The sequence below is a fragment of the Hordeum vulgare genome, chromosome 3H (assembly GCF_904849725.1).
Source record: "Hordeum vulgare subsp. vulgare chromosome 3H, MorexV3_pseudomolecules_assembly, whole genome shotgun sequence".
NCBI classification, from domain to species: Eukaryota; Viridiplantae; Streptophyta; class Magnoliopsida; order Poales; family Poaceae; genus Hordeum; species Hordeum vulgare.
Genome location: NC_058520.1, coordinates 228,893,694 through 228,899,738, shown reverse-complemented (window position 1 = coordinate 228,899,738; position 6,045 = coordinate 228,893,694).

The window sequence follows — 6,045 nt, the reverse complement described above, 5'->3', positions numbered from 1 at the left end:
TGGTGTCCATAGGCTCACGGAGGATTGGGCGTCCGAAGCACTCATGTCTTCCAAGGATTCCGCTCACGTGTGCACATGCCGGATTTCCGGAGCATGTCGGACATCCAGGGCACAATATTCCGTAGATTCGGTCCTGGATTGGCAATGTCGGACGTTCGACGGGTCTCGGTCGTCCGGACATAGGGAGATGTAGGACATCCGGAGGGGGTTAGTTGTCCGTCCGTTGTAGCGTGTAGCTTGGCCTGTGACTTGGCTGAGCTCCAGGGGTCATACGTTCGTAGGTGGCCAGTCATCCGGAGGAATTCGGTGGTCCGGAGTTTGTAGCTTGTCCGTAGCTCGTCATTGATCCTTTCAAGCTTGGCGTCTTCATGGTCCTTCATAGTCGTCCCACGATCTTCTTCCAAGTACCTCGGAATAGAAATGGTTTCCGCTTCAAGTAGTTACCATATCTCAAGTGGATCAAACGATGGTTGAGAAAGGAGAGATGTCACCTCGATTTCAATGGCACGTGCACGAGCTCTTATCGTGGGATCACTTGGAGCTTCAGGTGTTGATGATGGATCCATGGAGATGATCATAGGATGCTCCACATCAGATAAGGTAGGAGACGGATTACAAATACTAGACTACTAAATACATGTACAACAAATATATATCTAACAGCCCCCAAAACTCATAGCGGTTGTGTTGCGAATAACAGGAGCATCATTGACAGTCAGACTGGAGAGAATAGCAGCCGACGGGCTGACATCCCCTCGCTGTCACAGCGGGAGAGTCGGGGACGGTGTCGCGTCACGGATTCATGGACTATAGATGAAGACTATGAGTTGATAAAGTAAGGTGATAGCCCTTTGTGCCATTGTCGAGGTAGCCGAGAGCACAGGGTGGTGTAGCCGTGGTCGAGGTAGACGTGCGACGAACACCATGGTCAATGACAAGTCGGGGTAGCTGGTGTCGAGGAAGTCATCATGGAGCCATTGGCGCAAGGAGGTGTCGAGTTAGTCATACGCACAATGGTGTCAAAGTAGTGGTGCACCAGGAAGAAGATGTTGTTGACGACACATCGCGTCGGGTTTGCAAAGCTCCAGGACACTTCATGGAAGAAGGCACGCATGGATGTTGCAACCAGCTATCATGTAAAGACAGAAAATGGTGATGTTGACGATGCGCCACTCCAGGTTTGCCATGTCTGGGAACACACCAGGGACGAAGGCACATGTTGGTGTTGCCAGCATCAGGCATGCGAGACGGGGAGCTGCACAAACTCCTACGGCATGGTGAGGAGGCTGGAAAAGAAGGACTCGATGATGGGTGTGGCACAAATCGGCAGGGGGCGAGCCGAGGTCGCCCACGATGGTCGGAGTAGATGAAGTGGTCGGGGAAGATGACATCAATGCTCGCGATGATCTCGTGCTAGACAAAGTGAAGGTGGTGGACGGGCAGTGCTTCTCGGGTGAGCGAGCTGCAGCGGCACCGAAGAAGAGCGGCGGGGTGGCTTGATGGCGGTGATGGCTGGTTACGAGCATGGCAGGAATGCTTGAAGTAGGCAAGGAAGAACCCGACAACATGACAAAGACAGGCGTGGACGATGGCATTCCCATGCCTGGGGAGGTGACACGGCGCATACCACGTAGAAGTAGACACATGGGGATGGCGGAGTGGACCGCGCGCCATGGAGCTATGGCCTAAAGGGGTGATAAAGTGGGAGCGCACGGGTTGGGGCAACAATGAGAAGTCCTGGGGGTAGCAGTGTGGACCGCGTGTCGCGGTGCTATGGCTGAAGAGGCGACGGAACGATGGTGCGCGGGTCGGAGGAGCCACGAGGACAACATTGGTAGAGGGGCGCATTGTACTTCGGGACAACCTTCACAGGACCTGCGGAGACGCATGCGAGCAACTGATCAGGTCAGTCGCATGACACGGATGGAGTCGATCGCGGCGTATGGGTGATCAATCCGATCACACGCAAGGTCAGGGGTGAAAGTGCAATCATGGCCTTAATCATATTTCAATGTTGTTGACAACATAAACATTGGAAACTAATCACCTTTGTCAAGTGTGTTTCAGGTTTAGTTCCCATAAGATTACTTGTGTGGATCATAACTAACGTTCGCATGATACTCAAGTATGGAGAAACAAGACAAAAAGCTCCATCTCTTCTGGTTTACTCTGGAGCATAGGGATCCCACACTATTAAGAGGGGATCATTGGTTCTCTCGATAGACTTGCTCAAAAATCCAAGAAAAACCCCGTGGTTGAGTTCCTGTCTTGACTAAATTGATTTTGCCTCTAATGGCTCGGACATCTGATGTACTCCGAAAGTTTGACGCTTCACACCTCTCGGATATCCGACGTCCCTGGAGGTCCGGAGCTATCTCACCAGTATTGAATCGCCGAATTTCTGTTTCTTCCGATCGACCAGCCTTCGGGTGTCCGTGTGTGGCTAGAAATCTGATGCCATCCTAACATAACCAAAGTGCATCGAACGACCGATGCCCTTGGTCATCCGTACACTATGCTGAAACCTCGCTCTGATGCACTGACTTGCTCTCTCTAGTGGTTGATCGTCCGATCCCAGTGGGACGTCCGACCCATCCTTTTGGTCTGGACGACCGTAGCCTATCGAACGTCCGGCAAGGGCACAAAATAAGTGACCTGCAACAGCCATTTTCCACTACTACTATATATATACACCCTCCTCCCAGCTCGGGTGAGGGTTGTCCAACACACTAGAAATATTCCAAGAACACCTTTCTCTCTCACTTTGTCCCCTCCTCACCAAATCTCAGATCCCAAGAGCTTTTGTGAGGATTCTTGAGTGTTGTTCCAAGAAAATATAGATCGTACCTCTCTCCTCCTCTCAACCAAAGCAATTCGTGATTTGAGAAAGTCTTGAGCGGTTCCCTTGATCTTGTTACTCTTGGATGTTGGAGACTCCTAGAAGTTAGGAGTTCTTCAAAGAGGAATCAAACCATTGTGATTTCCCCCGAAAATTTTGTGAAGGTTTGGAGGCCACAACAAGGCCTACCACTAGTGGTTGAGAAATGCCTTCGTGGTTTTGTCTCAAGAAGAGAATAGGATGAGCCTTCGTGGCTTTGGGTGTGCTACCTCTGGAGCTTGCGTTGGTTTTTCCCTTGAAGAGGAAAGGGTGATGCAACACAGTAGCGAAAAGTATTTCCCTCAGTTTGAGAACCAAGGTATCAATCCAGTAGGAGTATCAAGATGAGGCACCAATGTACCTGCGCAAAAACAAACAAAGTTGCACCCAACGCTATAAAGGGGTTGTCAATCCCTTCACGATTATTTGCAAAGTGAGATCTGAAGGTGAAAAGTGCAACAAAGTAATTGTGTAGATCTAAAAATATGATGTGAAGTAGACCCGGGGGCCATAGTGTTCACTAGAGGCTTCTCTCATGATAGCAAGTATTATGGTGGGTGAACGAATTACTCTCGAGCAATTGATAGAATCGCGCAAACTCATGATGATATCTAAGGCAATGATCATACATATAGGCATCACGTCCGAGACAAGTAGACCATTACTTTCTGCATCTACTACTATTACTCCAGACATCGACCGCTATCCAGCATGCATCTAGTGTATTGAGTTCATAACAAAGAGAGTAACGCCTTTAGAAAGATGACATGATGTAGATGGATAGATTCATGCAATATGATATAAACCCCATCTTTTTACCCTTGATGGCAACAACACGATATGTTCCTCACTACCCCTTCTGTCAGTAGGTGAGGACACCGCACGATATGAACCCAAAACCAAGCACTTCTCCCATTGCAAGAATTATAGATCAACTTGGCCAAACGAAACCCAAAACTCGAAGAGAATTACAAGGATAATCATGCATATAAGAGATCAGAGGAGACTCAAGTAATATTCATAGATAATCTGATCATAAATCCATAGTTCTTCGTATCTCGACAAACACACCCGACAGAAGATTACATCGGATAGATCTCCATGAAGATCATGGAGAACTTTGTATTGAAGATCCAAGAGAGAGAAGAAGCCATCTAGCTACTAGCTATGGACCCGAAGGTCTGTGTTGAATGACTCACGTATCATCGGAGAGGCAACGGTGTTGATGAAGAAGCCCTCCGTGTCTGAATCCCTCCTCCGGCAGGGCACCAGAACAGTCCGCAGATGGGATCTTGCGGAGACAGAAGCTTGCGGCGGCGGAAAGTATTTTCGTGGCTCTCTCTGGTGGTTTTCGATTTTTAGAGAATTTATGAGCAAAAGAGGTAGGGGAAACGATCCACGGGGGGCCCACAAGCCTGCAAGGCGCCCCCCAGGCCACGGCTAGCGGGCTTGTGACCTCCCCCGAGGTCCTTTACCTTGGTTCTCAAGTCCCCTGCGTATCTTCTGTTATGGAAAAAATCATCCTGCAGGTTTTATTCCGTTTGGACTCCGCTTAATATTCTTCTCCGAAAAAGGTCAAAAACACGGAAATAACAGAAACTGGCACTTGGCACTAATTTAATAGGTTAGTCCCAAAAATAGCATATTCATGCATACAAAACATCCAGAGTTGACAAGATAATAGCATGAAACCAACAAAAATTATAGATACGTTGGAGACGTATCAGGGTGCCTTTGTGGTAACATCCACCTCTCTAAACGGTGGCACAACTTCCCTCCAAGGAAGTGAACATGGGGATACATCCTCATCTCTCGGAGTTGCGGTTATTCCTAACCCTAGCTCCTTGCTCGTTGTTACTTGTCTCCTTACGTGTTTAACCTGTTTTCATATTAAGGTTTGTTTATCTATTTAGGTGCTTAACTTGTATTTCATACTTGTCACCTTATCATCGATGCAATTGTTAGGCTAAAGTTCATATTCCACATTATTCCCTAAAATTGCCAAGTAACAACTAAAATTTGTAATTGTACCTATTCACCCCCCGCTAGGTCCATATCAATCCTTTTAAATTGGTATCACTGCCTCATGCTCTAATCGTGTGGCTTAACTGTCCTAGAGCGAGATGGATAAGGATGAGAACCCTTGGATTCCACTTCTTCTTGAGAGAGGATCTTCATCCACGAATGAAAGGAGATCCTTCACTAATGGGGATCTTGAACGGGTCCTTGCTAAGAAGTAAGAGGTCAATGATGCTTGTATTGAGGCCTTTGTCAAAATGAGGTTGGATGCATTACGTGCAAAAACTCCATCACTAGAGAACCCAATGGGTGTGATAAAACAACCAAATGCATCTCTCCCTAATTTGGGCCAACAACCTCAAGTTGATAACAACATCGGTGTTCCATGGCTATATGCAAAACCTAGAGTGGATAAACCTAAGTTTAATATTGGGGGAAACCCTCCTTTACTTGATGACACTGCGAATTTTCATTTGTGGAGAGTTGGTATGCAGGATCTTCTTAGGTTTGCCAACGATGAGATGCTCCAAGGATCTCACATCGGGTGAAGTATATGACAACCACCTTAATGACACCGCGATCATGCTCATAAGAAAGGGCATGTCTGACAAGCAGAAAAGGCCCTACATTCACCTATCAAATGCAAAAGAACTCTGGGATAGCATTGTGATGACCAAAACGGGAACGTCCTCTCTTCATCTTGCACAATATGATATTGCAAAAGAGGCATTATAATATTTCTGCATTGAGAAAGGTGAGCACCCCAACCCTCTTCTTCGGAGACTGATGACACTTGTTGCCGACAAATAATCATATGATTGTGACAAAACCAAGATAGATTCAACTTGACCAAATGCTTTCTTGTGGATAAACTGCTAAATGCTCTTGCTCCATATCACCATCAAATGGTATGGGACATAAGAAGATAGCATGGTTTTAAGGACATGTCTCCCGATGATGTCATTTCAACCTTCCAATTATTCAAAGAATCAAAGGCTAATGCTACAAGATGTCTTGCCATGCATGGCTCCTCATGACCCAAGACAAATCTTGCGTTGAAGTCCAAGCATGTTAGGGATGATGATGCTAGTGAAGAAGAATAGGAAGATGAAGAAGAAGGTTATGAAGATGAATCAGATGGCGAGGTA